The sequence below is a fragment of the Antedon mediterranea genome, chromosome 3 (assembly GCF_964355755.1).
Source record: "Antedon mediterranea chromosome 3, ecAntMedi1.1, whole genome shotgun sequence".
Classification (NCBI taxonomy): Eukaryota; Metazoa; Echinodermata; class Crinoidea; order Comatulida; family Antedonidae; genus Antedon; species Antedon mediterranea.
This window is the reverse complement of record NC_092672.1, coordinates 511,125-530,284: the sequence shown is the minus strand read 5'-3', so window position 1 is coordinate 530,284 and position 19,160 is coordinate 511,125. Positions and strand designations below refer to the sequence as shown.

The 19,160-nt window shown below is 34.4% G+C and overlaps 1 protein-coding gene and 1 long non-coding RNA gene across 2 annotated transcripts in view; one reads left to right on the top strand and one right to left on the bottom strand.

The window, feature by feature from the left end:
- LOC140044399 (pre-mRNA-processing factor 19-like) overlaps window positions 1-19,160 on the top strand; it is a 115,000-nt gene that overhangs the window by 15,014 nt on the left and 80,826 nt on the right. The window lies entirely within an intron of this gene.
- Window positions 14,703-17,317, bottom strand: LOC140043298 (uncharacterized). The gene is made up of 3 exons (XR_011844294.1): window positions 17,110-17,317; window positions 16,282-16,314; window positions 14,703-15,859 (listed from the first exon to the last, which is right to left on the bottom strand). It is a non-coding gene; the product is annotated as an uncharacterized lncRNA (long non-coding RNA).

The following is a 19,160-nucleotide window of genomic DNA, read 5'->3' as shown; positions in this document are numbered from 1 at the left end:
CAGAAATGATGAATAATTCATTAGCTTAATTATTTTCTATTATAAAGACTTGCAAGATAGCTGATCTACTTCCTTAATATACAAAACCTAGCCCTCTAAATAATCTCTCGCAACTATTAAAAAAAAACAAGTTCTTGATAGACCTCAAACCGAGGGCTCCAGCGTAATATGTTAAGCCTTTACCACTAAACCAAACATTTCGGTTGGCAAACGCTGTTTACACAATTTATTTATTAATTTTCTCTCCATGCCTATATAGCGCCCTCCCTCTATAATGTCCCATATATTACGTCATAATTGTTCTAATGAATTATTCATGATTTATGAGTCCCGGGGACGTTTATTCGAGGGGGAATTTCTTTAAAATGACGTTCGGTGGTATTTATTCGAGAAGGCTTTATTCGAATAAATTAATACGATATTACAAATACGCTAATTGACCTGGAGCACACTCTGATAGAATCATACCGCGTCGCGGTAGTAAGCCGAGCCGCAAAGGTATTAATAAACGCGTAATCACATTGCAGTTATTCATTCATATAGGTTTTGAAATAATCAAATTAAACAAGTTCTTACAAAGTGCGACAATTTATTATTATTATTATTACAAATGCAACAGGTGGTCATTTAAACTATTATAATATTGTTTTAGATCAATTATTCAAAGTATTCACCTTTTGTAACTTTTATTATTTAAAATATCTCTATTGGAGACCTTTTTTAATAAAGTTATTTGAAAACTACATTAATCGATAAAATTCATACGAAACAATTAATTATTTATCTACGTTTTTAAATCGAAAATATTGTTAACAGATTCGACTAAGCAGTGCTACAATATTTTAAGTGTAGATGAACTGGTAGTGGTGAGAGATAAAGTTTAAAATTGAAAATTTGATTGGTTATTTTACAGTAAGTTGATCTTTATCATCAATAACCAGTATATTTACAAACTCTTTCCAATAAAACGTCATCTATGTCAATTTTAAATGATGTTATAGTAAATGATGTCGTGTGTCTAAAAGTATTTTTTTAAATATTGATACTAAAATTAATTGAATTATTTTAAACAACAAAATTAATCGTATTAATTGTTTGCAATAGTGCATACAATAATTACCTGTATGTACAAGTTAATTGAATAATAGAACTATAAATCAGTATAAAATTACCAACCGCTATTTTCAGTGCATACACATTTCACGTTTCAGTTTGGGTGCACCATTGGAATCTTGCATAACAACAATTAATGTCCACCAGTCTGCTAATAATCGTATACTTATAATTTAGCATGACAACATCTCCTCATCATCAGATGTCGACTCCTTTACAGCAGGTAACATCTCCTCATCAACAGGTAACATCTCCTCATCATCAGATATCGACTCCTTTACAGCAGGCAACATCTCCTCATCAACAGGCAACATCTCCTCATCATCAGATATCGACTCCTTTACAGCAGGCAACATCTCCTCACAGGCAACATCTTCTCATCAACAGGCAACATCTCCTCACCATCAGATGACAACTCCTTTACAGCAGGCAACATCTGCCCATCAACAGGCAACATCTCCTCATGAACAGACAACATCTTCTCATCAACAGCAGTCCGACACTCTACATGCACACGGAAAGAGCAACGAGTTATTATGTCTCTCCAGCTCGACCTACCATTACTCAATCGTTCGGTTATCCATTGTTTGTATCTATAGACCAGGCCGCATACCACCACTACTAGTAGTAGACATAGAATACACATTGATACTTTCAAAGGTTTTCGATGGTCCTTATTATAGATGTAACTGCAATTTAAACTAACATTGTGGACATCTTTACCTAAAGTATTAGTTGCGGTCAACGTCATGATAAACTCCGAACAGTAACTTGTGTCTATAGATAAATTATAGATGCCTGGAATTTTACTGGACATTAATTCAGCTTGACTACAATCGAATAATATGTTAATGTTCCTCCAACAATTCCAAGAGATGTTTGCCGCGGGATAAGAATTAGTAACATTTATCGGTATGTTGAGACGATCCCCGTGGTCATATTCTAAAGTACTGGGCATCATGCTTTCAAACCGTGGTGAATATCTAACATTAAGTTGTGGAGTATCACAGACAAGACTTTGTTGAAGGAAGTTATGTGAAACTCTGAAATGAAATCTGTTCATGTTACGGGTTACACTAATTTCCAAACTAAGTTGACTGTTTGGTAGGTTGTACATAACATAACAATCTCCTTTGGTATCCAACATAAAGATTGTAACATTTGCTGGAACGTCACCAATAAAGATGGTGTAATTTAGAGTAACGATATTACCTTCTACAAGATCAGTTGTTTCTATGCCACAAATTATCTTGGGGTCAGTAGGCAACTCATACACTTCGATATTTGTTTTCGCTACAGTAGAAACAACTGATTTATATGTTAGTTTACAGATGTACAAACCTTCCAAATTTCGGCTAATCTGTTTTATAATAAGACAATAATTATGTGTTTTCAGCTCATAATAATATGCAAGTTCAAAATATTGTTCAAACGTTGTTGTTTTGTTGATACTCAGTTGAGTTGGATGAGTGTCATCGTTGTATTCATTGACATGATACCAAGCGACGTCATTAACGGCGACAACTAAACAGTTCAATTTAATGTTTTTTTCTCCAACAAGTACTTGCAATGTTCTCGTTGATTCAGATGGGTTTTCTGAGAAAGCACAATTAACAATAACGTAATATAGGCATATCGTACGAATTGAATTCATGGCTAAAGACTAGTAGATGTGTCCAGAATGCTACGAAAATTAGTATAAACTGATCATTGCCTAGAGTGGTAATTTCGATAGCATCGAATAACGTCGCCGCAGGAAAACATGGCTTTATAAATGATTTTGTTTGTCCATTGCGAAATTTCGAAGTGACGTTTTATTTGCTACTATGGAACGCCGTTTACGCAACATTTCAATGATATGAATTTTATAAAATTTTCATAAAATTCATATCATCAAAATGTTGCGTAAACGACGTTCCATATGCTACAATAGATAAACACAATTAGTATTCAATCATGTAATATACATATGAATGATACCATGACAACAATAATGAGGGCCTTGGATGCGAGCTTTTTCTCGTGAAACGTCACAAAATAAACAGGAATAATTCATCAGCAGTTAAATTTTGTTGTTCCGTGTGCACCCAAGCGTGATTATAACTGCGATACGATTCTAATAGACACGTTTCGCGCTCGCGACCAATCAGAAATAGTGGGTATAGACAAAGAATATATATCACAAGAATGAGTAATCCGCGATTTTCCCTGTAACAGTAATATTGTCCATGTGGTAGGGCGCCGCCATAAGTGTGGATGTATATGGGATGTATACAACTTTTTGTGACGGTTTCACAAATCAAAGGCTGGACCACCGGTAGTATTTTCATGATAAAAAATGTTATCAACTACATGCCAACATCATGTTAAATACTATTTGGATATTTAATTGTTCGTTTTATGCAATTTATTTAGTAAAAACTGCCGTATAAACAGTTTGCTTTATCAACCGGGCGCTACAATAGCGTGACCGGGCGTGTTGGTGTTTACGCGTTTTCACGTAGGATAGTTTAATAATATTCCTATATTTAACTTGTTTCTGGTAAAACAAATAAATGTTAATGACATTTAACATTTTATCCTATTAATAACATGTATTTTATACTAATTTATATCATAAAAACAATACTTAATTTACCGGGCGTAGAGTAGTACGCGGCAATGGTAAAGAATAGGCCAGTGCTGAGTAACGATTTGTTGATTTTGGTGTTGCTGTGTTAGGCCTTTTTTGTGAACTAATTTAGCATGTTAGTAAATAATTGTCTGTAAAAGTGAATGTACACTAGTTTGTTAATAAATATGTATTATAAAATAGTTTACAATTGCGAAATATATATATTATCATAATTCTATTTAATGTGACATGTATAATATCTATTAAATCAAGTCTTATTTAGTATGTATACATCCGCCCTTATGAGGGCGGGCATCACTCTCTGGAGCTCTCTGTTACAAATTTCTCATGCAAAAATCGCGGAATACTCATTCTTGTGATATATATTCTTTGGTATAGATTTGTAAACAAACCGAACACCTCTCTCGCCTTTAGTGCGTGTTGAAGCATTGAGAAATGGCGACTGTCGAGTGCTTTTGTTGCAAGGTGCATAAATGTTGTATATGTATGTTGGATAAATCGTGAATTTAACTACACAAAATCACTGAATAATATTCCTGTTTTTAATTTTCCAACACTTGCTGAGTGGTTTGCGTCGGCTCCGAAGGATAGTGGCGCAAAATCTTGGAAATTTTTCAAGGAAAGGTACGTCCACGATGTGCTCGTGTCTCTCCGCCCGCCCGGTGGCGTTGCCTGATGCGGTACTTCGTCTACTAGGCCTAGGCCCCTAGGAGGCTTGGGTGTCTGTTTAAGCGCCGAAGAACATCACAATACATGGAAGATGCAATAGGAGCATGAAGAAGAATGAAAGATAATAATTAATATATTTACGCAACATTTGTAAATAAAATCAACAGTTAACATGTATTAAATGCACCGTAATATTATAGGCTAAATATATATGTGTCAAACCAAAAATGACAATACATAAATAAAGTCGATGATTCCGAAGCAAATGCCCAAATAATTCTACAGTGAATATAAAACATAAGTTTAGAAAATAAATAACATCCTTACCATGCCATTCCATCAAAGGCTAGTTTTGACGATTGCTTTTTAAGATGATCATCTCTCAGTTCTCCCATGCTTTAAAGCCTATTTTCCACTAGGCGAATTTGTTCGCGCGAATCGAAAGCGTCATGCTATGCACATGCGTATTCGCGTTTCTGTCTGTCATACTGCCTTCTTCGACGAATTCTAGTTCCTTTGATTTTTCGCTTCAGCGAAATTTACTAGTTCGAATTGTTTCTACTTTTTGCGAAGCGAAATATTGCGCAACCAATCAGAGCTCAGGAAATGAGCTATGACGCTTTCATGAGCACTCATGCGAATCGAAATGCTCAGCAACCACGCGAGGAACATGAACGTCGCAGCTATTCGCTCATGTAGTGGAAAGAGAGTAGGCGATTTTTTTCTCTTCGAAACGTTGGATTCGCGCGAACAAATTCGCCTAGTGGAAAATCGGCTTAACATAGGCCTACCTCTCGCTGTGTTTGTTTACCATTGTATACCCACTAAAAGGTCAAACTGACGGTGACCTCGCGAGCGCGAAACGTGTCTATTCTAGGCCTCTCTCCGCCGTGGTTGCGGCGTGCGATTTCATTAAAAAGTGGAGCTCCACCCAGAAAATTTCTAAATAAACTATTATTTTAAAATATCATCCCTCATACTTCATATTTTTTTGAATTTTTTTTCAATGAGTACGATTTTCTTGAAAATCACGCCTTTTTGCGTTTTGCGGGGATACCTTGTAATTTCCTATTCTTTTACATGCAAAAGAGGTGTATATTTGAATAATCATAAAAAATGTATTTCTTCACTTAAAAAAAAATCAAAATGTTTTTTTATGTAATTTTTCCAGATCTTTCTATTTCTGGTATTTTTATCGCCTATAAATTGCGCAATTTTGCGTTAATAGACACTTTCCTCCGTTCGGGTCCAATTGGGTTTTTATTTTGCTAGGGAGTATGATCACGTGACATTTTTCAGGATCACACTCTACTACTGCAGCTGGCGATCTGCTATATTATTGTCGCGATGTTATTTTTGACGGGCGAAAAGTATATTAAAACATTCTGGGTGTAACCATATCATGTTTTAGGTTCTAGGACACCTACCCCCTAGACAGTTACCCCCGGATGTTTACCACCCGGACAACTACCCCCTTAGGACAACTACCCCCTTAGGACAACTACCCCCTTAGGATAACAACCCCCGGACAACTACCCCCCGGACAACCACCCCCTTAGGACAACTACCCCCTTAGGATAACTACCCCCCGGGCAACTACCCCCCCTCCCCCATCCAAAAGTAGACAAATATATAGGACCGGTTTCTGTAAAAATGAAATCATCTGTTTTTAACGGGTGTTTGGAAACTAGAGACCCGAGACCAGAGACATGACACGAGACCCAATACGAAAAGGGAGACCTATATTTGGGTCTCCCTTTTCGTATATTAGGGTCTCCCTTTTCGTATAGTGGGGTCTCTCTTTTCGTATAGTGGGGTCTCCCTTTTCTTATAGTGGGTCTCCCTTTTCGTATATTTGGGTCTCCCATTTTGTATATTTGGGTCTCCCTTTCGTATAATTGGGTCTTCCTTTTCGTATATTTAGGTCTCCCTTTTCGTATATTAGGGTCTCCCTTTTCGTATAGTGGGGTCTCCCTTTTCGTATAGTGGGGTCTCCCTTTTCGTACGTGGGTCTCCCTTTTCGTATATTTAGGTCTCCCTTTTCGTATTGGGTCTCGGGTCTCTAGTTTCGAAACACCCGTTTTTAACCGATTATTCTGTTTAACAGCACGCTAGACCCTAGATGTGCTAGATTTAAAGTACCGTATTTATTGAAAAAAACGGCCTGGGCTGTTTATTGTTTAGGTGGTTTTTAGGTTGACATTTATTGGAAGAAAGTTGTTTATTCAATGGGAGGGGGTATAATCTAATGGAAATAGACGCCGATTATGACATGGTCACCGTTTATTTGAGGGGAATTTATTTAAAGATCGACGTTTATTCGGTGAGTGAACATTGAGGTCAAATATCAAAAGTGATATTATTCTTCAAGTGTACAAAAATACATATATGACGAATTTGAGACAAAAATTAATTCTTTTAAGACCAGTGGTTATCGAAGCATTGTCCTGACGCAAAAATTATTATTATTATTAGCGAACCCAGTCTTTACAGTAAATACAGGGAGTACTATATAATACGTTCGACTATCCTATGATCATGTGTGACAATCTTCAGTTTATACCAGGCTATATTTATGTTCAATCTTTTACTTTTGTTTACAATTATAATGAATAGTAATTCGTCAAAGTAACGAATTAAAATATAGTTATTAATTCCTATTATACACTGTTGCAGAGTCAGGTTGTTGAATGGTCTGGGTGGTTAGGGTGTTCTAAAGGGATGGGTGGTAATTGTCCGGGGGGTAATTGTCCGGGTGGTAATTGTCCGGGTGGTAATTGTTCCTAGGGGTAATTGTCCGGGGGGTAGTTGTTCCAGGGGGTAGTTGTTCCAGGGGGTAGTTGTCCGGGGGGTAGTTGTTCCAGGGGGTAGTTGTCCGGGGGTAGTTGTCCAGGGGGTAGTTGTCCTAAGGGGGTTGTTGTCCGGGGGTATTTGTCCGGGGGGTAGTTGTCCTAAAGGGGTAGTTGTCCTAAAGGGGTAGTTGTCCTAAAGGGGTAGTTGTCCTAAAGGGGTAGTTGTCCGGGGGGTAGTTGTCCTAAAGGAGTAGTGGTTGTCCGGGGGGTAGTTGTCCTAAAGGAGTAGTGGTTGTCCGGGGGGTAGTTGTCCGGGGGGTAAATGTCCAGGGGGTGAATATCCGGATACGGTTTCACAGTGTAATAATGTGATTATGAGATTACTACTAAAATGTCAAATTTAACGAGATAGAAAGACGTGGATATATTCAATAGGCCTACTAGAGTCTAGGTTAGGTATGTACCGCGATGCTGCCTTGGCCTCTAGCCTTACTACTATACTACAGCAGTTTTAGAAATTAGTTTTTGGAAAATATTGCCACATTTTCCCTTTTTTTTTTTTATGTAATCACTTTCAATTAATCATACTTAAACATGATATAAGCTGAGAAAGTCTGAGTGTAGCTCCACTGTGGATTATTGTGAACATGTGATTTTGGCACTCTACAAGTTAAAAAAGTTTAAAACCGTACTGTTAACTGCTAATTTCAATCATGTAGCTTTATTTAAATGTAGTGTATTATTAGGTGATCATTTAGAATAAAATGATCACCTATTGTTATTGTATGAAATCTTTATTGTTGTTTTTATTGTTTCTGTACACTATTTTGTGTAACAATTATCTCAAAAAGTTTAATGTCAATGATTACCAAAATTTCACAATGTCTTTCAAATACTTTAACTTAGTCCTAATAAGCTTTTCAGCGCGATCACTCATCCGTGACGTCATTTATACACCATTTTTTGTGAAATCACATTATCAATCATATCTCCATAATTCATTATCACATATTAATGAATTTCACTATAAATAAACTTCAGGTCAAGGGTAAAAATATTAGCTAATAAAACGCACGCGCACGTAGGGTCATACGCGTGATTGACATCATTTAAAATTAAAATAACGTCTTACGAACACGTTGATTTAGCCCATTTGCGCGCGTTTTAGTTGAAAAAGTTACAAAATGTTGTCAAAATTATGCCTATTTTGAATCTTTTATAGCTTCTCAGGATCAACGATTACCCCTAATTTTTTTAACTTAATATGTAAGCAGATATGTTGTAGATATGAATTCATGCAGAATTTTTACCTCACGGATGTTGTGACGTCATCATATGGGCACACGAATGTAAAATATAGGATTTTTTTGTCTTTCGTTATTGCTCATCACATTCAATGGAGCGCATCACGCTTATACGTATTTCTTTTTCTCCGAGATTTTGATAATGTCTAGGTCAATCAACTATCTTTCGCATGAGATAAAAATATTTTAATTTTTATGACGTCATCATGCCTAAAAATTTAAATTACGTGGGTCATTAATTTCATCTTTACAGTAAATTTTAATCTGTAAATAGCCCGTCAAAATAAAATGTGATAATCACGATTAAAACATTTTCTGGAAGCTATTGGATTGTAGATATGAAATCATGTGAACATTTTGCCAATCAGATGTTGTGACGTCATCATATCGCCAGTTAAATAAAAAAAGTTGTATTTTCATCTTTTGCATCATAGTTCATTATATTTTAAAAAGCGCGCATCAATATTAAACGTATTCAAATTTCTTCTACACGTTAATATGTTGTTGCTGAGATAATTTCCTTCCGAAATTGCTATCTTAGTGTTTCATCTTGATACCGTCGCCATGTTACAAATTTGAATAAATGGCGGGTCCCGTAATTTCACCTATTCTACACTGTATGTAACATGTATACAGATTATACTGTTTGCATGCATATACTATATGACACAAAATTGACAGAATTCAGCACTAACAACATATCATATTCTTCTGCAAAATTCCAACGTATGACGTGCACGTGGCGTTTGTCGTGCGGATAACTAACTCGCCAAAGTGACGAGTTTCATGTCTAGTTTCTTTCCCATTTTTTTGTGAGTCACGTTTCTCTAAAATGTGTAAACATAACATTTCATAACTTTGACAACATGTGGGCATTTACGTGAAGTTGTGCGCCTCCTATTTTGAATGAAGTCATAGTTGCGCAACGTGACTTACGCACGATTTTATGATTTTTAATGATTGATCATAGCTTAAAAACCAAGCGTAATTTTTTTTTTACCCTTTATAAAAATTTAAGTCATATCAAGGGCAAACTTTTAGTGAACTAAAAATGGCATGTTTTACAAAAAGTTACGTTAGTTAAAATTTTATATTGCGAAAAATCAATTTCTAATCAACTTTCTACGCGTTTCATGTCATTTTAAGCATGTCAAAAATTCCCAGTTAAAAACATAATTTTTTCGAGTGATTTATGTTTTTCCAGCCTTTTCTAGTAATTTTACCAACTTTTAAACAATTTCGACTTAAAGTTACGTCATACGAGCATGTCGAATTGTACAATTTGCGCGTGTTTTTGATGAAAAAGTTCAAAAATTTGTCAAAATTATGCCTTTTTTTAAACAGTCGTAATTTCTAAACTACACTGTCAACTTTTTGTGGATGACATATTCTGGAAGTTGATGAGTTGTAGATATCGGATCATGTATTAATATGGCTAACCGAACATTGTGACGTCATCGTATGGCCACGCGAATATAAAATTTAGGATTTTTGTGTCTTTCGTAATAGGTCATCACATTTAATAGAGCGCATCTCCACTTATCCGTTTCCATTTTTACCGCGATTTTGATATTGTCTAGGTTAATCAACTATCTTTCGCATGAGTTAAAAATATTTTAATTTTTTTGACGTCATCATGCCTACAAATTTAAATTATGTATGGCATTAATTTCATCTTTACAGTAAATTTTAATCTTTTATAGCTCGTAAGAATAAAATGTGATAATCACAATTAAAACGTTTTCTGGAAGCTATTGAATTGTAGATACAAAATCATGTGAAAATGTTGCCAATCGGATATTGTGACGTCATCATATGGCCAGTTAAATAAAAAAAGTCGTATTTTCATATTTTGCGTCATAGTTCATTACATTTAAAAGAGCGCGCATTAATATTTCACGTATTAAAATAAAAACCTGCGAGTTTAAAGGTCATGCGCATGAAATCGCGCGTTAAAATTTTACAAAGCTCAAAATTAGGTTTTGATCAATTTAGAGCATGAATTAGGCCATTTGCGTGTTTCAAAAGATTACTGGGCAAAAACACGTTTTTGCGCACGCGATTCGTACAAAGCGTAAAAAATAAAATTTGATGTATAAATCACATTCTACTCGCAATCCTTAGTACATTCACCAAATTTGAGTCCATTTCCACTTAAAATAGTGCTCTACGAGCACATTACAAATGACAAAATGCACACATTAATTGTACAAAAGTGCTAAAAAAAATAAAAATGAAAATAACTCTTCAGAATGCGCGATGACCCCTAAGTTTTTTAACTTATTCGGGAAGCCATTGAGTTGTAGATATAAATAAATGTATATACACATTAGTACAGTAGTACAAAATGGTATTACGTCATCAAATGGCCACTTGAATTTAAAAATTAGGATTTTTTTCCGTTTTGTGTAGGTTATCACATTCAATAGAATGCTTTTTGAGCTCAATTTTCGCGCAAATTTCAGTGTGTGCTTGCTTAATTATTTATCTTTCTCATAATTTGTCAGTGTTTTCATTTTGATGACGTCATCACGCGTAAAAAGTTGAATAACGTAGGTCGTGTAATTTCACCTTCGCCATAAATTTGAATATCTTACAGCTCTTCAGAATTGAAGGTTACCTTGATGATTATAATTTATTATGAAAGCTGATGAAATGTAGATATGAATTCATATAAAAACCAAGCCTATCGGATGTTGTGACATTAACATATGGCCAGATGAAGTTAAAAAGTAGTTTTTTCATCTTTTTCGTCAAAGTTATACAAATTTCAAAGAGCGCGCACAGCGCTTCTACGTGCCAGATTCTCTTCCAATTCTTATATTTATTTGCTCAATTCATTATCTCTCGAAATTGTCATCTTCGAGTTTATTTTGATAATTCCATCATACCAAAAAATTAGAACATGATGTGTGTCCCGTAATTTCACCTATGCTACACTGTATAGATATACAGTATATACTGTACATATTGTATATGGCATATTAATAGGCACAACTCAGCACTATAAGCGTATGCATCATGTCATAGGATGGCGTACATCAATTCTGTTTACGATCGTATGTTAACGTATGCATGTTTAAAAAGTGTTAATTTCATTAAAATGATAAAAATGATCACCTATAATTCGTCAAAGTGACGAATTAAATTCTAGTTATTATTATTATTATAATCAGCCTTTAGTTTATAGTGTTTTTTAATAGAATTTATTACTAAAGTTTATTAAAGCCCATGTCTATTCTAGTTAGTACTGTGTGGGTGTGTGTGACTTGTGTGTGTGTGTTATGTAATTGTAAGTCAGCAAAATTACATTAAATTACAAAAATACAGTAGGCCTACTGTATATGTACATTTTTTATTCTCGTGGTTCTATAATATTTCCATCTTTTGTGTAATAATATACATGATTATTTAAAGTTTCCTTTATTTATCAATGTACTGTATAATAGAATAGAATTTAAAATTAACATTACACAAATGATATTCTTTATTCTCGTAGGTCTAATCTTTCCGCATGTGTTCATATTAAGCAAAAGTATGGCGCGCTAAGCTGTCATTTATTCAAGCAATAGAGATATCTTAGTTTTTAATAGAGATATCTTAGTTTTAAATAGAGATATCTCTATTAATAGAGATATCTCTATTAAAAACTAAGACTTAGATTGATTTCTCAGACAGGTATAAGCTACAGTGCTACAAAAACTGAAAAATACTATAATAAAATTGTTGAGAGCCGATATTGTACTGTATTAATTTCGTGGAGTTTCGACCTGTAATACTGCACAAAAGTACTAAACATTGCATGCATTTAACAATAACATGCATCATTAAAAGGCAGATCCAAGGGATGTGAACTCCTATTAGTTATACCGAGCCTTGGAAGGTTATAAAAACTAGCAAAAGAAGTGAAAGGGGGGGGGGAGGGGGAAGGGACACGCATCGACATCACAAACTTTTTTTTATTATTACTGAGAGGGCTACACTACTATACGAAAACGAAATGTGCATGTCGTAAGGCCCCTCGAAAGAGCAGTTTTTATATTATTACTGAGAGGGTTACCCTATTATACTGAAAGAAAACGAATGAATAATTAATAAACATGTGGTGCGCTCTCTCTGAACTAGTATTTTTTCCGTTTCCGATTACCGTACTGACGCGGGTATAAGCCCATACTCGGGTATAAGCCCACCCCCAACTTTTGACTAATTTTCATGAAAAATTAGGCACTCGGGTATAAGCCCATCCATTAATTCGAAGATCTACAGTGTGTGTCGTAATATATTATTTTGTATTTGGCGACGTCGATACACCGAATACACCTACCTTTGATCATAACCAAGCTAGGCTAATATACGCTAGGCCATATGAGGCCTAGCGGTCCTGTTTTGTTTACACTCCATCGCGGTCGAAGATCGCTTCACACACGACGCTACAAGTCGCCAAAACGGAAAACCACTATTTGGTATCGGCTGCCATAAACAAGCTTATTAAATTTCTTTGGTACATTTCTATTTAACGAACATTGTATACTTGCTTTTCTGCTTGATAAATTCTTGTTAAATTGATGTTTAAAATAAGATATTTTACGATAAATTACACGAACTATAAACTTGATTTTCCGACACTCTACACCTCGTGTATTTAGAGGCAACGTCCTACACGTGAGGGCGCTCGCTCGCATAGTGGAATATACAGTGTACATGTGCTGTTTTTGACGATCTGCATTTTTGGATCCTCGGGTATAAGCCCACCCCCCAAACTTGACGTGATTTCATGTTCGAGGGGGGTGGGCTTATACCCGCGTCAGTACGGTAATAGTATATATTGTACAAAATAAGGACGGCTCAAAAGGACGATAGTTGGTTTCATTGCAATGAATATCAACGCATTCATGTTTAAATTTATTTTTCGTATTACAAACATGGAGACGCACAACTTAAACAGTCTATTTGGTAAAATGTGCACGGCATTGTTGACTGCTGCAGTCTGTCAATTTACATTCTCTTCCAACCCTGGAATTCTATAACGTTAATGGTTATTATTTACGATGAAATAGGATCTAAATTTAATAAGTGGGAAAAAAAAAATTTAGTATGAATTAAGGGTGCTGCCCGGTCAACTGGGGCAACACCCCTGCGTCCGCCCCTGAATTCTTAGGAATGTGGATAAAGGAGGAAATTATGTTAATATCTGTGCGATTGATTTTATGAAGGCATTCGATCGTATTGATCACTAAGAAAGTTAATTGTGGGGTGAGGTCGTCTTTTATTCCCATCGTTTGCAGCTTGCTCAGTGGCAGAGTAATGCACACCAGGTTTGCGGGCACCCAGTCCTCTTACATTTCCCATTAAATGTGGTGTCCCCCAGGGAACACTACTTTGGGCCGGTGTTATTTCTCGTTCTTATTAATATTAATTACGCCCTGTTTGATAACTGCAGATGATCTGGAAATAATATGTAGATGACCTCACCATTGGTGAAGTTGTCCCTATGAATGCTTTACCTGAATGAATGGTGTCTGCTAATAATGGTACCCAAACCCTCTAGTGTCACATCCTTACTATACATTTTCTTAAACCAAAAACTCCTGAAATGATTATATGTCAGCTAACTTTACCTTAAATGGATCAGTTCTGGATGTGGTTGATCATATGCGATTATTAGGGGATATCTGGAAAACCGCTAGTCAGAGATACTTGATATGGTGTCAACATCTTTAGAATATGTTTTTTATATTCACTTTAATGCAAAAGTTTGTCAAAAAATGAATGGAAGGAAGTGCTATTTCTAACATGACTGACATTTAACCTTGATTTCATTTCATTAGCAACCACTAATCGGAGAGATACAAACTAGTCCTTAAATTGTTCAGAAACTACACATTTATATTTAGTTTAATGGCATGTTTGTGCAAAAAAAAATGGCCGATTCTAACATTATTGACAGAATCGCATAACTATGAAATTATTTTTTAGTGTCAAATTGTTAAGAAAATACATGTTTCTGTAGAGTCTAATAACACATTTTGTCCAATTATGGCCTATTGTATGGTCATAAACCTTTGAACTATGCTCATATTAGACATCCATTAAAACATGTGACATGTGACAATACTTTTAACGTTGTAACATATAAACGAGAGGAAAAAATATGCTCAAAAAATATAATATTTTTAATAGAGTATGATAATAAAAGTTGGACGAACCCACACAAGACAAAAAAAAAAACATTTGATTTTGGCACTCTACAAGTTAAAAGAGTTTCAATGATGACTGTTATGTTTAAAGTAGGCAATTGGTACATTTAAAAGCCTACAAGTTTGTTTGTTTATTTCCTATCATCTTAATAAAATGAGGTAATCAGCCATCCTGATGAGCTATAACAGATTAAAATAGGTATATTTTTGAACAAATTTGCATACATGTACTTTAGCACATGATTATTAAGTTAAGTTTAACGTGCACGTGCATCGTTATTTTGCAATTCAAGTTCAAATGAATGAAATTTAGCTATGAAAAACTAAAATCAATTGCAAAAACCATTTTTATACGCTTTGTACGAGCTGTAAGCCCAAGTGCGTGCGCAAAATGCAAAAAAGTTTTACAATTTTGAAATGCTCAAATGACCCTTATGTTTTGTGTTTTTGGCTGCTCTAGTTTTAAATATGTACAAACCAAGGACTGTTAGGTTAGGTCTTTCTCATGATTGAAGGATTGTACCTTGTGCACATGAAATTCAATAAACTTGCCCTGTATTTTGGTTATACTTTATATATATTTGTTTCTCTACTTTTGTTATATAATTTGAGTTGCCACTTTTATAAAAGTGATATATTAATTGATTAATGTTAATAGTTGAATCCTTTATTTACAATGAATAGTAAGTTTGTGTTGATTGATTGCATTGATACTCATTTGAAAACAGTCCCTAAGTAAAATGTTGACTGTGCAAACATGGTTGACGGTCAGCTCAGCTGCTCTTCAAACTTTGCTTCCTTGTGTTTATAGAGTTGTTTAATTATGTATGTTTTCTCAAGCAATTCAGCTTTAGTTCTATATCATTATCATTAATATATCTGTTTAAATTTACAAATGCACTTAATCGAATATCAACTACAATATCAGGCATTGAAAAATGGCTGCCACTCCACTCTCTCCAAATCCAATTATATTGAGAACAATGGCTTCAACGTTATTTGAAAAATGCTGGCATAACATTTTCATAACCTTAGACATGGATTGTTATAAATCCATTTAATCCTCATATGAGCTTGATCCAATCTCATCCTCAATATCAGGCATTGGAAATCTCAAAATGGCTGCCACTCCACTCAGCAAATTTAATTCTATTGAGAACAATGCCATATTGGAATAATTAGTGTTATAAATTAATATAATAATTAAAATAATATCGTGAGGTGGTTTCCCGAATGATTGTAAAATCAAAACGGTACTGGGTATGACCAACTAGCGTTATTGTCACCAACTCACCAAAGTCGTAGTTAGTCATGTCTCGGGTCACATTCATTCTATGATCACCGTACAGATAGGCTACTACATCAGTACTTCTATGAATGGATGACTAGTTGGTGACAAGAACGCTAGTTGGTCATACCCAGTACCGTTTTGATTTTGCGATCATTCGGGAAACCACCTCACGACGAACATACTCATATAAAGCTCTATCTTGTTCTGTATTTAACATTGTATAAAACATACTCATATAAAGCTCTATCTTGTTCTGTATTTAACATTGTATAATACATACCCATATAAAGCTCTATCTTGTTCTGTATGATGACTGTAAACAGAATTGATATAAAAAAAAAGAAAAAGAACAAAGTAAGATAACTAAACCAAATTACATACAATAAAAAATATAAAAAATCATTCGCGCGATAATGTTAGACTTTATACGTTGTCTAAAGGCCCATGCTTTCTTAAGATATGATTTGCAGAATTTATCAAGAATGTCATGGGCTTTGTTTACCATATTAATCGACATTGTTGGAATGAGAACAGAACAATCACCACCAAGTATACTCATTAAGATAACCTCTGAATTATTTAACTGGAGTGAATTCCATAGATCTGAAAGACCAGAATCATTAAGGTTTTGTTCCAAGCATTCAAATTCTGAAATTCGCACTTCTTGTAGTACTTTACAATTTAACATAAAATGATATAAATCTTCAGGTTCATACTTACATAACATACAATTACCAGTATTATTCATATCCCATTTACTTAATCTACTTTCAAGTTGAAGAGTATTTGACCTTGCCTTAAATTTCAATTGAGCACCATGAAAATCAGTAAGATAATTTTCTAACTCAGGCCTTTTTTTAAATTTAACATAAAGTGATAATGATGGTTTGGTACAGCTTTTATTAAACCAATCCAATTCATACATTTGACGATTAACACACTTAAAAGATTTAAACCATGCTGAATCTATAGGTATGTTATTTGAAAATACATGATTAAATCCAGTATTATTCAGAATACTTGTTCTGTATTTAACATTGTATAAAACATATCCCATTATAAAGCTCTATCTTGTTCTGTATTTAACATTGTACAGTATAATACATACCCATATTAAGCTCTATCTTGTTCTGTATTTAACATTGTACAGTATAATACATACCCATATTAAGCTCTATCTTGTTCTGTATTTAACATTGTATAAAACATACCCATGTAAAGCTCTATCTTGTTCTGTATTCAACATTGTATAAAACTGTTCTAGTGCTTTCACCTCTCCCGCTGCCTTTGTATCAGCCAATCGGGTCGATAGATCTGGGACTTACTGTATGAACATTTCTGTAAATGGAACAATAAACCGGAAATATTTTTACATTGTATTTGTACCTTTCAATAATTATAGTTTGTATAGAGGAAATATTTCTGTCTGCATGTCTGTCTTTCTGTCTGCAAAATATACATAAAAGCAGTGCTTAAAATTAAACATTATTATCATATTCAACGTCAAATTGATAATACAAAAAAATGAAAGGAGCTTATTCTAAGAATCGCACAGGCGCTTGAATGATCTATTGTGTATATCTGGTATATATTGCTAATGGGCACTGTAAGCTGGTATTACAAAATGATAGTTGTAGTAATTTAGTAAAATGTATTATATATCAATCATATGTATAAAGGGAAAGCAACAAATATTAATCATCTGAACTACTTTTAGTAGTTCGTGTTTATGTCCAGATGATGGACGTGAATAAACTTGTGTCTGTTCTCTGGCAATATGTTTTAATCTAGTTTTACAGCTTGTTGAAATAAATATAGAACTGATCCTGGATAACACAAATGATTATTAATACATTAACATTATAATTATATTTATTGTTACCTCCGCCAAGGAGGTTATGTTTTCACCCCTGTATGTTTGTGTGTGTGTTTGTGTGTGTGTCTGTGAACAGCCTGGAGGCCACAGTTTTTATCCGATTCTAACCAAATTTGGACACAATGATCTATGCCCAAAAAGCTTGGACGAGTTCGAATTTGAGGGGGAAAGGTCATAGGTCAAGGTCACAACTAACAAAAAACTATTTTACTGCCTGGAGACCACAGTTTTGATCCGATTCTCACCAAACTTAGCCACAATGATCAATGACACATCATATAATTGTGGTTAAATTTTGAAGGGTCAGGGTCAAAGATCAAGGTCCACAAAAAAAAAAAAATAAAATAAAAGAATAATAAAAAAAAAAAAGAACCCTCAGTGGGACTTGAACCAGCGATCTCAACTGTGAGAGGCTGGATACATAACCATTACACCACACTGTCATCCACAACTTTGTAGTGTGCAGTTAACATATTTACACATAGAACTAATAAAAAAAAATGTTAAAAAAAAATATTCAGGGGGAATTTTATGTAGGGGAATTTTACAGTAGGCGGAGGTTTGTACTCTCGGAGTACCCTCTAGTTTTGTTAATATATTTATCATTGAAAAGGACAAATTCAGAATTCACAAATAGAATTAGGCCTACCATATCTATACCGCATAAAACATCATGAATTTATAGTCCCTTTTACCCGATATTGTTGTCTCAGCTTTTACGTTGGTTAAAATGATATTACAGGTAAGTCACCTGATCTTCTATTTATATTCTTTCTGTAGAAATGTGGGATACCGATTATCTAAAAATATCAATCTCAATGATTTTCAATTTTTTACAATACAGTATCTTTCCATGGCCATAAGAATCTTTTTAGCGTGATCACTCAACTGTGACGTCATCATATGGCCACATGAATTTGTTTTCTATTTGATCGTCATACTGTAGATAATCACATTCATTAGAGAGCGCATCTCGCTTATTCGTGTTGAATTTTATCTTGAATTGTAATGTTCTTGCTCAGACAATTCTCTTTCGAAATTGTCATTTTCATGTTTCATTTTCATGAACAAATTTGAATGAGTCCTGTAATTTCACCTGTGCTATCGTTAATTGTTATTCTATACACAATATACAAAATTCAGCACTATAAACGATGAAAAATGGCATACATCGACCTTCTGCACTCATTAATTTATGACATGGGTAGGTTTTCTCTTCAATCACAAATTTCACAATAACAATATAAAAATTCTAGTTTTTAGACATGCTGGTCTATTAGAGT